This window comes from Schistocerca piceifrons, chromosome 5 (genome assembly GCF_021461385.2).
Source record: "Schistocerca piceifrons isolate TAMUIC-IGC-003096 chromosome 5, iqSchPice1.1, whole genome shotgun sequence".
Taxonomy (NCBI): domain Eukaryota; kingdom Metazoa; phylum Arthropoda; class Insecta; order Orthoptera; family Acrididae; genus Schistocerca; species Schistocerca piceifrons.
Genome location: NC_060142.1, coordinates 287705563 through 287728108, shown reverse-complemented (window position 1 = coordinate 287728108; position 22546 = coordinate 287705563).

Sequence of the window (22546 nt, the reverse complement as noted above, 5' to 3'; positions counted from 1 at the left end):
CCAGCCTTTTTGGTTTGATTTGAGAGCTTCGGCGGACGCACCGAGTACCACATCCAGTTTTACCGGCTGACTTTCCGCTGGCTGTATTCTTTGTGATCTACTTACGAGAGCCCTGCTCCAGTAAGTCCACCTGATTTTGCTCCACCCACTACGCGGTTTTCTCCGTTTGATAGACAGCGTCATTGAACCGTGAATTTACTTTCAAAACTTTTTCTTAAGAATTTACTTTATTCACTAGCGATTCATCAAGAACATTAACATATTTAATCACACTATGTGAGCGTGGAAGCAGTTGCCATTGGGTAACTGATGAAAACAAATCAAATTTCTTTCAACAAATGGAAATTTTATTCGTATAAGTCCCTTTTTTGTTTTTTTGTTTTGTTTTTGTTTTCAGAAACAGCTTTAAAATTATAACCAGAAAGTACCCTGTAAATATCAAGTTACGATTCACTCAGAGGCAAAAAGAACAATTTTTTTTTTCTTGCCGTTCCCTTTTGACACGGCCGTAGTCACGACCGCTCACAACAACCTCTGAATACACTGGTGCAAATCTGTAACACACCAGATTACTTTAAACTAAAAATTTTAACAACTCACATAAACTATGCATCCCGTACGAGGGATGGAAATGGTACAAAACACTAACATTAAAAGATTAACTTGCCACCGAAAGTGCAACTTGATTTTTTAAAAAAAAAGTCTTACGGTGGAAGGGTGGCAACTTTATATACTAAAATGACCATTTAAATAAAAATCCATGAAATGCTGTCTTACATTAAATATACAAGGTTGGCCAAACATGCTCTACATTACACATATACCGCCTCTCAAGATGATAGACAAGATAAAAACATATTTCAGGAATTCGGCCGTTACACTTAAAGCAATAAATTCGTTAACACTGAATCCGACAAACATGACAGAGGCAGCTATTAACGTACGGCAGACCGACGGACAGACAGACACTAACTGCCTAACTAATGCGGACGAGAGACAGACGAGCAAGCTGGGGACGAGAGACTGACCAAGAAAACAAGTAGAATTTAACAAGTAAATGAAACAACATATCACGAATCACTTAACTTCTAATAAACTGCGATGTCTGACGAAGACCTGGCACAGCACCCCCAAAACGCTCTTCCGAACCGTCAAATGCCAGCCGCTTCAACGGACGCATGAAGGCGCGCCGATCTCCCGTCTCACGGCGTAGCAGCTCGCGCCGGCCAGACCGATGTCTTGGGTTGACTCTTCTTGCTCTCGTGTCGGCCGCGAAGCCACTACTCCTCGCTATACGGCGCGGCCCACTGGACTCACATGCGCCGACGCTCTAGGCGGACAAGTCAGCTTGTGCCTCAGTGTGCGACCGACCAACCGATCGATCCAACCGCCAATGACCGTTGCCTGAACAAACTCGAGCAGACTGGCGGCATAACTAGCACTCCGGACGACAGACAGACACTGACTGCCCCACACTGACCCGGCTGACCAACTGACCGACTGGCGAGCTCATAGCGCCCCTTAAATGGACGTAACAGGCAACCTTTCCCCTTTCCCACCAGAGGGAGACACCAAAGCTGCGATTGCCACAGCGGCGCCACCGCCAGAAACTGAAGGCGACTGCTTTACACTACGTGGTGCGGCGCGCTCTTCAAAACAGCAATTTTTAGCACGGCTCAGTCATCATTATCATCTTCGTAATGAACAGGGTCCCGTGTAGGAGCAATGCAGTTACCTAGATATATCTCTCTGCAGAACTACTTATAGTTACAACAATACTCTCTACGTAAGAAAGAAAGCACCGCAGTTTAACTGCACAGGTTACCAGTCAACTCTCACAGATATTGTGATGTCCGCTAATCTGTTAAATTATATGTACTAGTGAAATCGCACACGATGCTCTTTGCACCTACGCGAAGCGGTATCACCAACCAGAAATGATTTAAAGCTGGTGCCTCTACTCTTCAGCCAGTCGGCGCACGTCGATAGCTCTCAGCGTGACATACTTGCACTTCTTAGGGTCCGATGCCACACTTTAGTTTTTAAATGTCGGTTTTATATAAATTTTTCGCTGATGTAGTGTATCTTGCGATATTTTAAAAAGTTTGAAAACAAAGCCCTACAGTAGACGGCTACTACTTTTATATAATAAAGTATTTTCAATAGTAATTAAGTGGATGACATGTACTAGACAGTGTCAACGACTCCCACATTGGCTATAGATAATGTGATTCCCCGAATGCTTCACTAAAAATTTCTTGCTAATATTTACTGTAATTTTGCTTATTTTAGTGTTAGTATCTTTGTTCCACACACTATGTCGTAATCTTGTTAATAGGTACAATATCTTCTTCAGAAGAGGGTTTTAGAATCGTCGAAACTACCGTAAATGTTTAATAAACCTGTATTTTCCATCTATAAGCATCAACTTAACTCCGCCCTAATAAATAATGAAGGCCCAAGGGCACCGACCGGCCGCCGTGTCGTCCTCAGCCCCAGGCGTCACTGGATGTGGATATGGACGGGCATGTGGTTAGAAAACCACTCTCCCGGCCGTATGTCAGTTCACGAGACCGGAGCTGCTACTTCTCAATCAAGTAGCTTCTCAGTTTGCCTCGCAAGGGCTGAGTGCACCCCGCTTGCCAACAGCAATTGGCAGACCGGATGCTCAGCCATCCAAGTGCTAGCCCAGCCCAACAGCGCTTAACGTCGATGATGTGACGAGAACCGGTGTTACCACTGTGGCAATGCTGTTCATATATATAAAGTTGGTCACACTGTTATGAAGAGTGCTTCACGCTCTGTATGTAAACAAGCGCACGCCGCGCTGAGGCGCTCAGTCTTGGCTTGGCAGCCGTTGAGAATGGAGCTCCCGTTGGATGTTACCGCCAAGTGCGAATTGCGCGCAGTTATTCAGTTTTTGAACGCAAAGGGCACTGCGCCGGTTGAAATCTATTGCCAATTGACGGAAGTGTATGGTTGAGTCGTGCATGGATGTCAAAAATGTTCGTGAGCGGTGTAGAGAGTTTGCAGCTGGTCGGACCGAAATTCACGACGAACAAAGGACCGGGAATCCGTCAATTTCTGAGGAGACAGTGTTGAATGTTGAGCAAAGCATGCGTGAAGATCGGCGGATCACCCTGGATGATCTCTGCACGTTGGTTTCCTGAGGCAATGAGCTGATGCTTCCCGCGCATTTCTTCACCTCCTTGCAGCCGAACAGGACAACTTTCTGGACTCAATTGTCACGGGTGACGAAACCTGGGCGTACCACTTTCCACCTGAGACCGAGCAACAATCACGCCAGTGGCGGCATTCTTCTTTGCCGAAACCGCGGAAGTTCAAACAAACACAGTCTGCTGGTAAACTCATGACAAAGGTTTTTTGGGATCGGAAGGGGTATTGTTGTTCGACTTTATGCCCACTGGGACCACAATTAACGCTGACAGGTACTGTGAGACTCGGAAAAAACTCAAACGGGCAATTCAGAACCGGAGAAGAGGAATGTTGAGCTAGGGCGTACACATTCCCCATGACAAAGCTCGCCCACACATCGCTCGGCACACCATTGCTCTCCTGCAAACAGTTTCAGTGGAACATAATCACCCACCCACCCTATAGTCCTGACTTGGCGCCCTAAGTTAAAAGAACATTTGGCCGGAAAGCGATTCATCTCCGACGACGAGGTGAAAGAAGAAGTACATAACTTTCTGAACAGCATGGCGGCGAGCTGGTATGACATGGGCATACAAAAACTGCCACAGCGTCTACAAAAATGCATCGGCAGAAATGGTGATTATGTCGAAAAATAGCTAAATGCCTGACAAAAGTAGTGCTTCACTTAGAAGGGGAGGAAGGAACGAAATCAAATTACTCAGGCTGAGATGCAGTGTGGTGTTATTTCCGTGACTAAAAAATAGTCATCTTTATAAAGAACTTGGCAGCGTGAGCCCAGTCATCAGTACCATGCTGCATTCCCTCTGCCCTGATGTATATAGTGAATTTACTTGCGTTATATCGATTCCTAAAGCAAACTGGCCCACGGCTATTGTAACTGATCCTCTTTGTCCTTGATAATGACAAAAAAATGGTTCAAATGGCTCTGAGCACTATGGGACTCAACTGCTGAGGTCATTAGTCCCCTAGAACTTAGAACTAGTTAAACCTAACTAACCTAAGGACATCACACACATCCATGCCCGAGGCAGGATTCGAACCTGCGACCGTAGCGGTCTCGCGGTTCCAGACTGCAGCGCCAGAACCGCGCGGCCACTTCGGCGGGCTGATAATGACACTGGATGGAGTAGATGTCCGAGAATAGACGTCCGGGCTGGTCCAAAACGTGTTCTGTCAGGGACAGTTCTGGGGACCTTGCTGGCGACGGAAGTACCTCAACACACGGCAGACATTTCACAGACAGACGCCATATGTTGACCAGCTGTGTCCTGTTGAAAAATGGTACTACAGTAATATTGCATGAGGGGTAAAACACGAGGTCGCAGGATGCCCGTGACGTATCGTTGTGCGCGTCAGATTTCTTCTGTCTCCTTGGTATTTCACATTTTTTTTTTTTGTCTGGCAAAATATAACTGAGTCCAGTTATTCGCCATGGAAAGCATCGTTCATCTAGTATTGTGCAGATCATGGGGCATCTCCGACGTCTAGCAAGTTGCAGTCAAGGGTGACGTGCTGGTGGCGTGCTTGAGTTCGATTGCACTGCTCGAGTCCAAACAGAGCCAACACGCGATCGATAACTCCCCCACCACAAGCCAGGCCTCTTTCCCTTCCTGCAAAACGATGTTATGTCATTACTTTTAACTGGAGGCACACGTATTCATTTTTTAATTTACCACGCCAGACCCACTTGTATTTTCAGGACTCTCGATTTCGTGTCATTTGAAAATCCCCCTCCTCTGGAGAGGTACTGGGTAGGAGAAATTGTTTCCCCGTGGATTTAAAACGTGACGGTTGGTGGAAATTTAGTATCATTGAAGAGAACTGAGAAACATGAAAACAATTTTATTTTGAAGAATTTTGATATATTTTGTTATTTGATATTATCAAAGCGAAGTTTCAGATGCTACAACATTAAACGCTTCTTGTAGAAAGAAACTTTTGTATCATCTCTATGTACGGCTTAATTTCGGCTTGAACTGGCGTTCCGGCACCCCCTGCGAAATTTTTTCTCCTTTGTTTCAACTCACTGGAACAAGTCGGCACCGGATATTTAAAACAGTACACGGGTATTAAATCGTAATGTAACTATAATTTGCCGATGTGCTGACACCCGTAAATGTGAAAATGGGTGACCACCATGATGGACGGTCGCAGGTTCGAATCCTGCCTCGGGCATGGATGTGTGTGATGTCCTTAGGTTAGTTAAGTTTAAGTAGTTCTAAGTTCTAGGGGACTGATGACCTCAGAAGGTAACTCCCATAGTGCTCAGAGCCATTTGAACCATTTGAACCGTGATGGGATGGGATAGGCAACAGCATGGAGCGATATATTGTGTGTGTGTGTGTGTGTGTGTGTGTGTGTGTGTGTGTGCGGTGTGTGTGCATAGTATACCCAAGTTAAGTTGAGCCTCGTTTTCCGAAGTTGTGATCGGTACATATCGGTAATATTCGTATCGACTGTCTTGACAACTGTCAACAACCTCACAGTTGTGCGGTATAACCAAGATAAGTTGAGCTTTGTTTGGAAGCTGTGATCGGTACATATCACCTGTCTTTTTTTTAACGACTGCCAGAAGACTTATGGAGCCAAGTGACACTGCTACGGTTTATATTAAATCTTGTTGTTCTATCCATTTGACCATAAGTAAATTATGCTTTAAAAATATGAACTTCAGAACAGTGATTTGTAAAAAAATGATTTCTCATTGTATGTTTCGCCACCAGTTTTCAAAAATGGAAACTTGTGTTTTTCATGACAGGGGCGGGGGTTGTAAGGGTGAAGAATGTTCTGGCACCTAAAATTTTCGAAATTAAGCACTGTCATGATAATGGATGAACTCATACTCCTTATTATTTTACGAAAAAACTTGGGTTTCTATATACTATTTTTAAAGAATCACAGTATTTTGTCTTAATAACCCATGCGGATATCAGAGTGCGTGAAAGCACTCGCCTTTAGGACAATGGGAGATCCGCCGGCCCGAGATGTACTCCAGCAGGCGAATTAACGACGAAGACCTGTGTGGTAGCCACTTGCACATGGGATAACACTACACACAGAGTGGGTAAACAGTTTCAGTCCTGGGCGAAGTACTGGCGTCAAAAAGAGCATCTGGTCACCCAATACCGTTAACAGTGCCAAATCTGAAATAATATGCCGACCATGTGGCGACATGGGAAGAGGCGAAGAAGAAGAGTATTTTACTTCCCTAAAAGTATAAATAAAAGTATTCAAAATTTAAATAAACTTTTTTCACAATTATTGCAATTTCATTCTCAGTAAAAAATATTCAAAATTTAGTACTGATCATATTCGTATCCCTTCCTCACGCTCTTTGAAGAACCCGAAGTATTTCTACAGTCTACTGCGACTTGAGTGCTTCCAAAATCGGTCATTCATTTCTCCTTTCAGCGTAAGAAGCTGATACCCGCAAAAAAGTATCAAAGAGGTCTGACCTGCCTATCGAGCGTCTAAAATTATATTCAACGTACGACTCTACAGCAAAGGAAAAGTGTGTACAGCATACGCCATCATCACGGAAACCCCCTGCATACGCGGTTCGATATTTACCGGGAAAATTATAGCAAGTGACGTATACGAGAAGAATAGTTGCTCTGTGTGTTTAAGAGCCTTTTAAATCGACAACAGTGTTGGATAAAAAATAAAAGGAGTCTCTAGTTTTGCGTAAACTACTTCATATTCACATTTTTTCAACGTTCTTAGGGGCAGAAAAAACGGCTTGGTGCATCTTGTTTCCTACAGGGTCGTGTGCGAAATACACTTTGAGTATGTCTACAACATTGTTGACGGACAACCTCTTCAAGACTAACTTTGTTATTTGCGAACAACCTACGACACAAGTCTTCCGCGATTCATTGGGCCGGCCGCAGTGACCGAGCGGTGCTAGACGCTACGTTCTGCAACCGCGCGACCGCTACGGTCGCAGGTTAGAATCCTGCCTCGGGCATGGATGTGTGTGATGTCTTTAGGTTGGTTAGATTTAAGTAGTTCTAAGTTCTAGGTGACTGATGACCTCAGATATTAAGTCCAGTAGTGCTCAGAGCCATTTGAACCATTTTCGATTCGTTGGAAAACTGTTGTGATATCCGTTCACAGTTGCATTAGACTACTTGGTTTGACGTGGCTGACAGTCTCATTCAAATGTCACCATAAAAAAAAAATAATCACCGGGATTAATATCTGCGCTGTATGGCAGTCATATTGAACCGCCCAGAAAACGTCCTGGATATCGATGGGACACCACACGGGGCCCGAAATGCTCATGCATGGAATCCAGCCTAACGTTAGCTGCATGAGAAGAAGTTCCATCTTGCATGAACCATTGTGTCCTCGTTGCTAATCCTGTTGCATAAAGTTGCGGAAGAAAATCGTTATGTAACATGTCCACGTAGCACACACTCTTAACTGTGTCGTTGGAAAAGACAGGCCCAATGATGCCATGGCTGCAAATGACGCCCCATAAACTCACTGTTTCTCGATAATTTTCAGTCACGTGTACAAATATCAGGAGCTATTCGTTCCCAGAATCCGATATTCTTCCTGTTGATGCTGTCGCTCAGATGAACATACACCTCATCAGAGAACCACGTGTTATGAATCATTCTTTCATCATTTGCGAGAACTGAAGTCGCAATCTGTAACTGCCGTACCCTGTCATTTCCGTCACTTGATGCAACACTGTCATTTTGCATGGAAGTAATTACACGTCAGCATAAAGTATTCTCGGAAAAGAACGAAGTGAGTTGCCCAATCCCGCTGAAGGTCGCCTTGTGGACTTCCTAGGACTTCGTGTCAAAGGCACTCTCACACCGTCGATATTCTGTGAAGTAAGGACTGTGTTGGCAGGATGTCGCATTTGCTCTAAAGTATTGCTGTCCGTTTAAAATTCTATGGTTAATCTATACACTGTCCGTCTGCAGGGGGCCCAACTCGTGCGAAAATGAGCACAAGAAGATCGCTGAGTCTCTGATACACTCTGAAACGTCCCCTTTGAAAAATTGTACAGGACTGTGCTTAAACTGACACACAATATTTTTTAGCGCAACGCAATCTGACTTTCAATAATCCCTACAAAAGAATGGCCCTGTCTAATATTAACCTATACGTTTCACAAATCACTTACCTCACAAAAATCTTCGTTACTCGAACTACTGCAATACAGCGAGCGCCACTACTGCCAGCTAAATAAAAAAATTCAAACTAAGGAAGGCACTAACTACTGATAGGCATGGTTAGCAAATGAAAGATTTTAATAGAGAACAAACAATGTATTTACCTCAATTGTGTTCAAAAGTCATAATGTATATAGCAGTTCATGATATCCAGTATAACAAATTTCAAAACTCCGCCATCTCTCTCCTCACATCCACCACTGCTGGCGGCTCACCTCCAACTGCGCACATTCGGGAGGACGACGGTTCAATCCCGTCTCCGGCCATCCTGATTTAGGTTTTCCGTGATTTCCCTAAATCGCTTCAGGCAAATGCCGGGATGGTTCCTTTGAAAGGGCACGGCCGATTTCCTTCCCCATCCTTCACTCACCTGAGCTTGCGCTCCGTCTCTAATGACCTCGTTGTCGACGGGACGTTAAACACTAATATCCTCCTCCTCCTCCAACTGCGCAACGCTACGCGCTGTTAACAGCCAGCTGCCCAACGCTACAATGGCAGACAACAATGCAAACTAGCCACAGACTGCACACAGCACAGCCAATGATTTTCATACAGAGCGCTACGTAACGTTGCCGATAAGAAAACATAAACAGCCTACTTACAACTCTTATTCTCCACTTTGTATTCTAGCGTGAAACGCCATCTGTACGCCATTTTACTAATCTGAAACGGTGGCGACAGACATGTGTGATGCTGACAGGTGCTGTCTTTTGGAGAATCGTATCTGATTTATAGAAATTGTCGATATTTCCCGTCAGTTTTGACCTTAGACATCACCTAAATGGCGGACATAAACCACCCACCAAAATCGAATTTGCGTAAAATATGCGCTGTGAAAAAGTGTTATAATTATTATTATTGTGCCATCACATTTGTTGTGTTTGCTAACCGAACTGTCACGTTTCGGCATCACCTAGACTTAAGTTTATACTCCAGATCAGTCACCAAAACACGAAAAAATTTAATTTCTTTAAAAAACCTTTTCAGCAAAATATTGAATCATTTTACATTTCATATGGTACATGTACATGAGTACATTAAGTGTTTCTACTTGAGCTTTTAAATTTGCGTTGGAGCGCGCGCTTGCACGACGTAAAATATCGGAGCCCTACAGCGTGTGAGCAATGCCATATGCTGTCTGCTGCTGGATACGTTATATGTATTGAAATGTTTAAATGTGGCCATCAAATGGAAACCAGTACTACGTACATCAATAGTTGAATTCTTTTACCTTGGCGGCTCGCGCATGCCCGCCCAGACGCGGGAGATTGCTGCGTTGCCAGTTGCACACGCCAAGAGAAGCAGCGCCATAGTATAGTATAGTTCGCAAACTTACGTTTAGGGGGGAGTGCGCAGTTTATGAAGTAAAGCCATCACGGCCGCATTAACCCTTTCGTTACTTCATAGGCGTGCTCCCCGCATTCCGCGCTGTGCGCGATTTTGTCATCACTGCACTGCTCGCCTGTGCAGACACATGATGTTCCGACTGCTGTGACACACTTATCATTCGATTTCACAAAAACTATTTGGCCCAAAAATTTGACTTCTACACATCTTATTGACTGATACCTTCCCCCCATAAATGACTTAATTTTGGTTTGATGTTCAATGCAGTTATTGTGCAGCAGTAAATGTAGCAAACCATTCCACGAAATTTTGAAGAGTTTGCAGTGGTAAAGGTCCACAGTGCATACTTTCCGTATGGTCGATTTTAGTTGCCACTAGAAATTACAAAAAAATTATATTCAAACGAATAAAATTCATGAAATAAGACTTTGATATTGTTTTCAAGTAAAGAAAATATGAGACACCGAACAAGATTTTTTTTTAATCTCATTTTCTTCGCTTTTGTTCATCTGCTTTTTTTTTTTTTTTTTTTTTTTTTTTTTTTTTTTTTTTTTTTTTTTTTTTACAGAGGGCTGTTAACCCTCTGACCGAAAAACGCTGAGCTACCGTGCCGGCAATTTGAACTCAGAACCTTTAGCTTAGTAGCTCAACACCTTAATCATTACGCTAACGCAACTCATCGTTCAACCGGATTCCTGCCGGCCGCTGTGGTCTCGTGTTGCAGGCGCTCAGTCCGGAGCCGCGCGACTGCTACAGTCGCAGGTTCGAATCCTGCCTCGGGCATGGATGTGTGTGATGTCCTTAGGTTAGTTAGGTTTAAGTAGTTCTAAGTTCTAGGGGACTGATGACGACAGATGTTAAGTCCCATAGTGCTCAGAGCCATTTTGAACCAATCAACCGGATTCCTAGAGGATTTTAAAGAGTCACGCAAAATACTGACAAACACTGTTGGTATGACTATGAATTACTCACGTTTCGTTAAAGTACAACAGGAAATAAACAATTACCGCTATTCTTTACTGCGAAAAAGCGGTTAGTGAGAATGAATTTCCTTTCTTTCGCCTGAATTAGGAGGCTTATTGCTTGTTTGGTTTTATTAGTTAATAGAATATGAAGCAATTGGTATAAAGAAATGCTGTTTCCAAACTTTCTTTTATAGAAAGTCTGCTATCAAGACATTGCTTTTCTCCAATTACTTTATTTATGACAACGTTTCTAAAACTGAAGACACTCGTCCGTGCTCTGTACTGCAGTCGAGCTCTGGCAATGGCGTTCTCTGTTCATTGGCTGACTGTGTTTTGTGACATCAGATGCGCAGAACGAACCTAAACTCGGCCGCCGTCGTAAATGACGCGCACTTTAATACACACAGAAAAACACGTGGATACATGAAAATGCCATAAAATGAATATCACAAATGATGTCTGGTATGAATGTTTGATAGATAAAGATAAATCATTCAACTGCAAAAAGGCAGAATTTATTTTTTTAGCTACATGATAAAGGATACCAAAATTATCTGACATCCAATTTTGTACAAAATGACTTCTGTGGCCAATGCACCGTCTTGCTGAAAAAGATGTCATTGTTTTCATCTACGGCTTCACAACACTTGAAACTAAGACCAAGTACAATATACATTCAGTTTTGTCACATGATGACATGGTTGGAGACTGCGGCTGTTATTTGAACACAAATGTTGATGATGTTGATCCTTTGAATACAGGAACTGAAAGTAAATTTGTGGCTGGTTGCTGTCCCAACACCATCAACAATATTCATTGGTGGGCGAGTGGGAGGGGGGGGGGGGGCGAGGAAGAGGGGAGAGGAGCGGCGGCGGATCATGATGCTCATGGGGTGCGATGCTCAGCGAGTGAAAACTTGAGGGAGATTTCGTTTTAGCAACATCAGGGATATCCGCTGTATCGTATGGAAGCTATCATTAACAGTCCCTATTTGTTTTTGCGTCTGCCGTTAGACATTTGTCGTCAGAAAATAATGGAAGTCACACCGTGGTGTCATTTTTGAGTCAAACAGCAGCAAACTGCAGCGACTCATTCACTTTGCCCTGACAGTCTCGGAGACCTTCAATGTTCAGGACTTTCATCGAAGATCCTCCTCGTCAATTCTGCGCGTTGTCGGTTCTCCAACACCAGTAATCGGAAATGAGCACTTGCGCTCTTTCGACTACTTCAGAGGTCCTCTCAAGTGATGCTTCTTCGCCGGTACTCTGAACTCTCTGCTTGATGGTTCTGAACCAGATTTGTGCGGCACAACATCATAGACTTGAGGTATTTAAAGAATCGAATTATACTCGTATCTGATGCTGAGCGCCCAGCAGGAAAACCTTCGACCGTCGTGGCTCTTTTGTCGCATTCTGCAGTCCATTTCAACTTCTTGGCCATTTTGTAATTACGACTGTTTACTAGAAACAGACAGCGTAGAGCGACATCAATGACCTGTGGCGGAAGGATATGTTTGACGGAAATTTAACTTTATATTTGGCTGGATTTTGGTGACACATCTTGTACACCCTGCGTTGCAAAAAATAACACAGAATCGAAACAGGTATTCTTCAGTGTTCTGATCTCTGTTGTTACGTCAGATCCCTCAACCCAGTAAGTCAGCCACAGGTCAAATCCAATGACCAGTATCGTTAGGTTCAGCATAGCTACTAACTTTTTAGGCCCATAGTGTGCACCTTGTGCAAAGGTAACCAGCCTCCGTAGCCGATCTCGCTAACGCACACCTGTGCGATGGTGCCCGACATGGAGATAAGCCAATCTGAATCCTGGTGGTGGATCAAATTTTCACTTCGATTAATTGGCTGTCAAGGAAAGGAGAGATGGTGGCGTAAGCTCCTGGTCACCTTACTTTGCACCAAAGCCCTGGATCAAGTTCCAAAGCTCTCAGCATTGTCTCAGGAATGTAGGAATGCGACAATTAATTAAACCTAACTAACCTAAGGACATCACACACATCCATGCCCGTGGCAGGATTCGAACCTGCGACCGTAGCGGTCGCTCGGGCGACATTTTTGTTGGTGATCCGTCCATCAAGTGGAGACGTCAGGGCTGGTTAGGTTAGGTTAGGTTAGGTTATTGGTGTTTAACGTCCCGTCGACAACGAGGTCATTAGAGACGGAGCGCAAGCTCGGGTTAGGGAAGGATGGGGAAGGAAATAAGCTGTGCCCTTTCAAAGGAACCATCCCGGCATTTGCCTGAAACGATTTAGGGAAATCACGGAAAACCTAAATCAGGATGGCCGGAGACGGGATTGAACCGTCGTCCTCCCGAATGCGAGTCCAGTGTGCTAACCACTGCGCCACCTCGCTCGGTGTCAAGGCTGGTGACCCCTAGGTGCTCATCGAGAAGAGTAGGCTAAATGCTGGCACCTGATTCACCCTCTCCCTTCCCTCATACATATACACATATGCACACATCCATTGTGTGGTATCATAGATCGACATCACCCCAATGGCGCCCTACAGTTGATTACAACTAAGCAAGTTTCCGTCAGATGCCGATAGCGGTCGTGCGGGTTCCAGCAGATCAAATGGAGCACGCCCAATGAGCCACTCCTCCAGCAGCTAGGTAACACGAGCGTAATGTAGGGTGGTCGGCGTCTGCCACACGGCCCATTCGCAACGAGTCGCCGCCCAGTCGCTGCTCTGTCATTATTGCTCATGCAGTGAGAGAGCGTCACCGTATGATGCTCATGTTGTTATTGTATTAGCTGGATTTCATTGATGCGTGTTCATTTGTACAGAGTCTTTGTACGCTTTGAGAAAGCCACCAGTTACATAAATATTCTGTTCACTGTATTTCTGCTCCCGTCCAGCTTTCCTGCGACAGCAGCTACTGCACTTCTCGGTGGTCCTCCTCTACTTGCCACTGTACGTGAAGCAGGATAGAACACACTGCGCTCACCTCCACTCTACAAATACACTTGTGACACAGCTCCCACATATCGACACAGAAAGCGGCCACTGCAGGCGGAGGAAGAAAACTCTTTCCGACGGATGGCTGAATCTACTACTTTGGGGCTACCAACCAACGATGGCATATAGTTTTACCTAAACGTATACAGGGTGGTCCATTGATAGTGACCCGGCCAAATATCTCACGAAATAAGCATCAAACGAAAAAACTACAAAGAACGAAACTCGTCTAGCTTGAAAGGGGAAACCAGATGGCGCTATGGTTGGCTCGCTAGATGGCGCTTCCATAGGTCAAACGGATATCAACTGCGTTCTTTTAAATAGGAACCCCCATTTTTATTACATATTCGTGTAGTACGTAAAGAAATATGAATGTTTTAGTTGGACAACTTTTTTCGCTTTGTTATAGATGGCGCTGTAATAGTCACAAACGTATAAGTACGAGATATCACGCAACATTCCGCCAGTGCGGACGGTATTTGCTTCGTCATACATCACCCATGTTAAAATGAACCGTTTACCAATTGCAGAAATGGTCGGTATCGTGTTGATGTATGGCTATTGTGATCAAAATGCCCAACAGCCGTGTGCTATGTATGCTGCTCGGTATCCTGGACATCATCCAAGTGTCCGGACCGTTCGCCGGATAGCTACGTTATTTAAGGAAACATGAAGTGTTCAGCAACGTGTGAAACGTCAACCACACCCTGCAACATATGATGATGCCCAAGTAGGTGTTTTAGCTGCTGTCGTGGCTAATCCGCACATCAGTAGCAGACAAATGTGCGAGAATCGGGAATCTCAAAATCGTCGGTCCTGAGAATGCCACATCAGCATCGATTGCGCGCGTACCATATTTCTATGCACAAGGGCATTGCATGGCGCCGACTTTGGATGTCGTGTACAGCTCTGTCACTGGGCACAAGAGAAATTACGGGACGATGACAGATTTTTTGCACGCGTTCTATTTAACGACGAAGCGTCATTCACCAACAGCGGTAACGTAAACTGGCATAATATGCACTATTGGGCAACGACAACGACGCGATGGCTGCGCCAGCGACCTTGGCGGGTTAATGTATGGTGCGGCATTATGGGAGGAAGGATAATTGGCCCCCATTTTATCGATGGCAATCTAAATGGTGCAATGTATGTTGATTTCCTACGTAATGTTCTAGCGATGTTACTACAAGATGTTTCACTGCATGACAGAATTGAGATGTACTTCCAACATGATGGATGTCCAGCACATAGCTCGCGTGCGGTTGAAGCGGTATTGAATAGCATATTTCATGACAGGTGGATTGGTCATCGAAACACCATACCATGGCCCGCACGTTCACCGGATCTGACGTACCCGGATTTCTTTCTGTGGGGAAAGTTGAAGGATATTTGCTATCGTGGTCCACCGACAACGTCTGAGAACATGCGTCAGCGCAATGTCAATGCATGTGCGAACATTATGGAAGGCGAACTACTCGCTGTTGAGAGGAATGTCGTTACACGTATTGCCAAATGCATTGAGGTTGACGGACATCATTCTGAGCATTTATTGCATTAATGTGGTATTTACAGGTAATCCCGCTGTAACAGATTGCGTTCTTCAAATGGTTCAAATGGCTCTGAGCACTATGGGACTTAACATCTGTGGTCATCAGTCCCCTAGAACTTAGAACTACTTAAACCTAACTAACCTAAGGACATCACACACATCCATGCCCGAGGCAGGATTCGAACCTGCGACCGTAGCAGTCGCGCGGTTCCGGACTGAGCGCCTAGAACCGCTAGATCACCGCGGCCGGCGATTGCGTTCTCAGAAATGATAAGTTCACATTGTAAAAACCGAAATAAAATTTTCAAACGTGCCTACGTTATGTATTTTAATTTAAAAACCTACCTGTTACCAACTGTTCGTCTAAAATTGTGAGCCATATGTTTGTGACTACTACAGCGCCATCTATCACAAAGCGAAAAATGTGGTCAACTAAAGCATTCATATTTCTTTACTTTCTACACGAATATGTAATAAAAATGGGGGTTCGTATTTTTAAAAAAACGCAAATGATATCAGTTTGACCAATGGCAGCGCCATCTAGAGGGCCAACCATAGCGCCGTCTGGTTTCCTCCTTCAAGCTAGACTAGTTTCGTTCTTTGTAGTTTTTTCGTGTGAAGCTTATTTCGTAAAATACTTGGCCCGGTCACGATCAATGGACAACCCTGTAGAGTGGTGCATACTTCCGCATCCGGTTCCCCGTCTTCGCTTTTGCTGGGCTGAAGCAGGTGTGTTGCCGTGAGGCAATATTCAGAGGAACTGTCGCCCACCGTAGGCGTTGCTGCAAGCATTGCGGTCCTGGAAGAACGAGCCCATCCGTCATATGAGGCGGCGGTAAAGAGGCCACGGCTGACAGGCGGCCGCTGTGGCTGAGCGATGGAGGGATCGCACTCGTAAACTGAAGTGACGTTTATGGGGTCGTGACTGACCGGCGAAAGCAGATCCGTGCTGTTGCAACTGCGCGGCCCGCCATTAGGGCGTTTAAGCCCTGCGGAGGAACCTGTAATTGCAACCTTCAATGCAAATTGCACTCGACTGGAGTCACTCATTTGTAGCGGCGCCATTTTGAGCGGAGCTCTCGCCCGCTCTCAGTGATGTAAATTCCTCGTATGATACATAGTTATAGGCCAGGAAAATACTAGTGGGCTATATCCACTATCGGATCATGTGATTTACTCCTTGGATCAAAAAAGGGGTTATGAGGTAGCAGATCTGTTGGTGGTTAATTCGCATTCATTCACTATAGATGTCGTTACCAGCCTGTTGATTACATAAAAAGCCATGAACGGAAACTGTGCGTAACACATCATCTTCCTTAAAAAATCACGGTATTTTCAATGACAATGTCATTATTTTGTCTTATGATAGGTATACCAGCATTACAGGCGCTCCACGAGACACAGGTTAACTTCAAGGTACTTAGTTTGCGAACGAACCCGTTTTCGTTTTCTTATTTGGGACAGAACATGGCGTCCGACGCTAGCCACTATGAATCAGTAAGCAGCTCGAGATGGAGGACAAGTGTCTCATTAAACAAGTCGTATTTCAGTACAACCAACTGCACATGCAGGATGGATCCCGGTTAGGAAACATGTATGTCTTACGAGATGAATCAAGAATATCCCAGCAGCAAATCTGATTCGAAAGGTTGCCAGGAAAAAAGCGTACTGCAGCACTCAACCTGGGATGAAAAAGTCATGTCAAGGCTCCTAAGTTTTTCGACTCACACAACTACCGGCTTGTAAACAATATGGCGACAGAAAAAAATCGCAACACCTTGAAGGTGGTTCAAAATGGCTCTGAGCACTATGGGACTTAACTTCTGAGGTCACATTTGCATGACTTTCATCATCCCATACCGCACAGCAGAACTCCAAAAGAGGACGTGCAAGCGTAGTGCAGGCAGTCTCTCTAGTAGATCTGTTGCATCCTCTAAGTGTTCTGCCAATAAATCGCAGTCTTTGGTTCCTTCTTCTTGAGTACAAGGATTCTCTGCCTGTCGAGTTTCTCAAGTGTGGAAGCACAAAAATGCTCAGTGCTATGAAACACTTCGCAGGAACTACAACATATGATAAAGTCAAAACGCCAACCAGTGTTGTCAGACGGTGTCACACTGTGTCATGATAACACCTGCCCCATACTGCCAGTCACACGAACGCTACCCTTCAGTGACTCAGTTCAGAAACACTGCAACATCCTCCTACCGCTTGAATCGTTAAACGTTTGATTTTCATATGTTTGATGACCTGACGAAAGACATGCGTGGTCATCGATTTCAGTTGCAAAAGTAGGTGCTTCGGTGAATCCATCAATGGCCGACCGCGTCCTACGAAACAGGAATTGAACGTTTCGTATCCTGGTGGGGCAGATGTCTTCACACGCGTGGTGATTACGTTATGGAGCCATTCCAGGGTCCTATCGTGGCAGGTGTTCCGTTTTCAGTTGACTGCCTATTATATATAGTTTACTAGTGATGCACTGTGGCTTCAATTGGTAGCACTGTCTAAGATTGGATGACTTGTCTAGCGTAGCAGTAATTTATGGATCACTGTCCAGAGTCAGTGTAAGTAACTTTCACGTAACTTGAACGATTTAAGCGGGGCACGCCAACAAAGCTCTCGGAAGGCACAAATGTTACCTGTTTCATATTTATAGTAGTATCAAGTGGCAATGGTAAGAGCTCTGAGCGCGATTAGCCAAAGCGCAGCGCCATTTTGTTGGGAGCTGCAGTCCCTTGCCAATCGCCCACCGAACTTCAGTGCCAGTACGGCGCAGCCCATCGGACCGCACCCGAGTTCTATGCGAGCTATGGCCATGTGGTCGGACGCCCGACTCCATTGCCAGTCCGACGGGAGCCACATTTTCTGCCTGATCTTTTCCCCTTCACTCCTCTGACACATTACCTCTGTACCAAAAAAGTCTGCTCTTATCAGCTGAATATCTGATGCGTCCTACATAGCGGGTCATTTAGGAAGTTGGCAGTAGCTCGTGCGTCCACCCGGTTGTGACAGCTCATGGCGGCCGAGCACTGCAGCCAGCCAGCTTCATGGCTGTCTCCTGTGGCCACAAACCTCCCTCGTCAATAAGTGTATGTATTAACGGAACTATATCAAAATCCCTACAGTGATTCTTGAGATTACACGCAGAAAAAGCGTGGCGAAGGGCTTTAGTTTATGTTATGTATGGATGATTCCAAAGAATTTTGCAGTCCACCGCTAGACGGCAACTGCAGAGTTTTTACAGTGGAGGGGTCTTTAATTCGTCATTGTTCAGTCAAATTGCATGAAATATTAATAAACTACTAAAGTGCGCGTCATTTACGACGGCGGCCGAGTTTAGTTTCGATCTGCGCATCTGATGTCACAAAACACAGTCAGCCAATGAACAGAGAACGACGTTGCCAGAGCTCGACTGCAGTGCAGAGCACGGACGAGTGTCTTCAGTTTTAGAAACGTTCAGTCATAAGTAAAGTAATTTAACAAAATCAATGTCTTGATAGCAGACTTTCTATAAAAGAAAGTTTGGAAAAAGCATTCTTTATACCAATTGCTTCATATTCTATTAATTAATTAAACCAAACAAGCAGTAAGCCTCCTAATTCAGGCGATAGCAAGGAAATTCATTCTCACTAACTGCTTTTTCGCAATAAAGAACAGCGGTAATTGTTTATTTCCTATTGTACTTCGACGAAACGTGAGTAATTCATAGTTATACCAACACTGTGTTACGGTATTTTGTGTGAGCCTTTAGAGTCCTACAGGAAGTTGGTTGACTGTTGACTTGCGTTAGCGTAATGGTTACGGTGTTTGACTGCTAAGCAGAAGGTTCTGAGTTCTAACTTTACTTGGTGGTTAATATTTTCTTTATTTAAAAACAATATAGATGTGTCTTACTTCATAAATTTTATTCGTTTGAATGTAATTTTTTGAAATTTCTAGTGGCAACATATGGAAAGTATACGCTGTGAACTTTCACCTCTGCAAACTCCTCAAAATTTCGTGCAATGGTTTACTACATTTAATGCTGCGCAATAACTGCGTTGAACATCGAAACAAAATTAAGTCATTTATGGGGGGAAGGTATCAGTCAACAAGATGTGTAAAAATCAAATTTTTGGCCAAATAGTTTTTGTGAAATCGAATGATAAGTGTGTCAAAGCAGTCAGAACACCATGTGTCTGCACAGGAGAGCAGTGCAGTGATGACAAAATCGCGCACAGCGCGGAATGTGGGGAGCACGTCTCTGTAGCAACGAAAGGGTTAATGTGGCCGTGGTGGCTTTACTTCATAAACTGCGCGCTCCCCTCTAAACGGAAGTTTGCAGTTTGCGAACCATACTGTACTGTGGCGCTGCTTCTCTTGGTGCATGCGGCGCTTGCAAACTGGCAACGCAGCAATCTCCCGCATCTGGGCGGTCATGCGCGAGCCGCCAAGATAAAAGAATTCAACTATAGCTGAGTAGCTGCCACTGCCTGTATGTATTTATTCAAATCTTCTATTATTATATCTCCTGGTCCCCCCTCTCTGTCAATCCCTTCCTCTCGCCCCCCCTTCCCCCCACCTCCTCTACACATACACTCTCTCTCAACCTCTTCCACCCCTACTCCCTGATCATCTCCTCTTGTCCCTCTCTCTGTCCATCTGCTCTTCTTTTCTTTATCTGTCATCTCCCCTTTCTCTGTCCATCGCCTCCTCCCCTCTCTTCCTCTGACTGTCAATTGCCTCATCCTTCCCTTCTCTCTCCCTCATCTCTTCTCCCTCCTCTCTGACCATTTTCTCCTTTTCCCTTTCTCTGTCCATTTCTCCCTCCCCCTTTCTCTGCCCATCTCCTGCTTCAGCCTATCTGTCTCTTCATACCTCCTACCCCCTTTTCTTTCTAGCTTAGCACACCCACACCCCAATAGGAAGTTGTTGGTTCTTATCTCCCCACAGGATTTCTTTACAGATTGTAAGTAATACATCTGATAAACTTGGTTGAAATCTATTCAGGAGTTCAGGCGGAGCTTTTTACCCATGGGTTAGCCTGTTAACACATATGTCACATATCACACGCATATTTGTACACAAATTTCAAGTGAAATCGGTATCGAATTTCGTCCTGTAGTTTCGTTTTCACCTAGCTCAATGTATATTACGTCGTGTCTCCTCAGCTTTTTGTCTCAAAATGACATAATTTTGCAGGAGTATCTGGTGGTATATGTGTATACTGTCTGCAAAATGCGTTGTGAATAGGGTTGTTAGTAAAGAAGCAATAAATTAAAACATCATGCATGATGTGGCAGTTTTGACAAATTCATTGTTTATGACGTCTTAAACTATGTACCATACAATGATATAATTTTGCAGGCACATTCAGTGGTCTGTGTGAATGCTCTCTGCAAGATATGGTAAAATACAATTAGAAGTACAGAAGTAACACATCAAAAGGTCAATTTTACTGCACGAACAGCGAAACTGTAGGAAACGATAAAATTTTTCCTTTCCTCATTTTGTGGGCTTTGTCGGCGAGAAAAAGTTTCGTTAAGGTTTGAAATTATGTTTTAAGTTTGTTGCAAATTACTGAGAGCTCTCATTCTCAAATAGTGGACGAATTTAGTCTCGCTATTTGCGCGTCGTAAACCACCTCCACCCCTTCTGATAGACGGTTCTTACACCCAAAGCGATTCTTTCCAGGTTGTAAGTGATGTGTATACCAAGTTTGGTTGAAATCAGTCCGTTGGTTTGGGAGATGTGGAACATACTGGGTGATCAAAACGTCAGTATAAATTTGAAAACTGAATAAATCACGGAATAATGTAGACAGAGAGGTACAAATTGACACATATGCTTGGAATGACATGGGGTTTTATTTGAACCAAAAAAATACAAAAGTTAAAAAAATGTTCGACAGATGGCGCTTCATCTGATCAGAATAGCAATAATTAGCATAACAAAGAAAGACAAAGCAAAGATGATGTTCTTTACAGGAAATGCTCAATATGTCCACCATCATTCAAAATGGTTCAAATGGCTCTGAGCACTATGGGACTCAACTGCTGAGGTCATTAGTCCCCTAGAACTTAGAACTACTTAAACCTAACCAACCTAAGGACATCACACACATCCATGCCCGAGGCAGGATTCGAACCTGCGACCGTAGCAGTCGCGCGGTTCCAGACTGCAGCGCCTTTAACCGCACGGCCACTTCGGCCGGCTCCACCATCATTCCTCAACAATAGCTGCAGTCGTGGAATAATGTTGCGAACAGCACTGTAAAGCATGTCCGGAGTCATGGTGAAGCATTGGCGTCGGATGTTGTCTTCCAGCATCCCTAGAGATGTCGGTCGGTCACGATACACTTTCGACTTCAGGTAACCCCAAAGCCAATAATCACACGGTCTGGGGACCTGGGAGGCCACGCATGACGAAAGTGGCGGCTGAGCACTCGATCATCACCAAACGACGCGCACAAAAGGTCTTTCACGCATCTAGCAATATGGAATGGAGCGCCATTCTGCATAAACATCGTACGTTCCAGCAGGTGTTTATCAGCCAGGCTGGGGATGATGCAATTCTGTAACATATCGGCGTACCTCTCACCCGTCACGGTAGCAGTTTTGTTGTACAGCGCCATCAGTCGGACATTTTGTGAACTTTGTTTTTTCTTGGTTCTAATAAAACCCCATGTCATTCCAAGCATGTGTGTCAATTTTTACCTCTCTATCTACATTATTCCGTGGTTTATTAAGTTTTCAAATTTTTACTGACTTTTTGATCACCATGTATATACATACATAGACACGTATATCCATTTTTATAATACGTGTGGATATACACAAACCTTCCTAATGAATGAGTCTATCTATTAGCGAAAAGCGTGTCAAAATCCCTGGAGTAGTTCCTTAGATTAATCCACACATACTAAGAAGGGAACCTCCCCATCGCACCCCCCTTAGATTTAGTTATTAGTTGGCACAGTGGATAGGCCTTGAAAAACTGAACACAGATCAATCGAGAAAACAGGAAGAAGTTCTGTGGAACTATGAAAAAAATAAGCAAAATATACAAACTGAGTAGTCCATGCGCAAGATATGCAAGATCAAGGATGATGTGAGCTCAGGAGGACCGTGGTCCCGTGGTTAGCGTGAGCAGCTTCGGAACGAGAGATCCTTGGCTCAAGTCTTCCCTCGATGGAAAAGTTTAATTTTTTATTTTCAACCAATTATTATCTGTCCGTCCGTCCGTCCGTCCGATGCGAGGTAACTGCGCCGTAGTATGGGGACACATAAACAACTTCGCTCTCCAAAATTCCAGGACATGTTCAGATTTGCTTGGACATATGCAGGATTTGACGGTCTA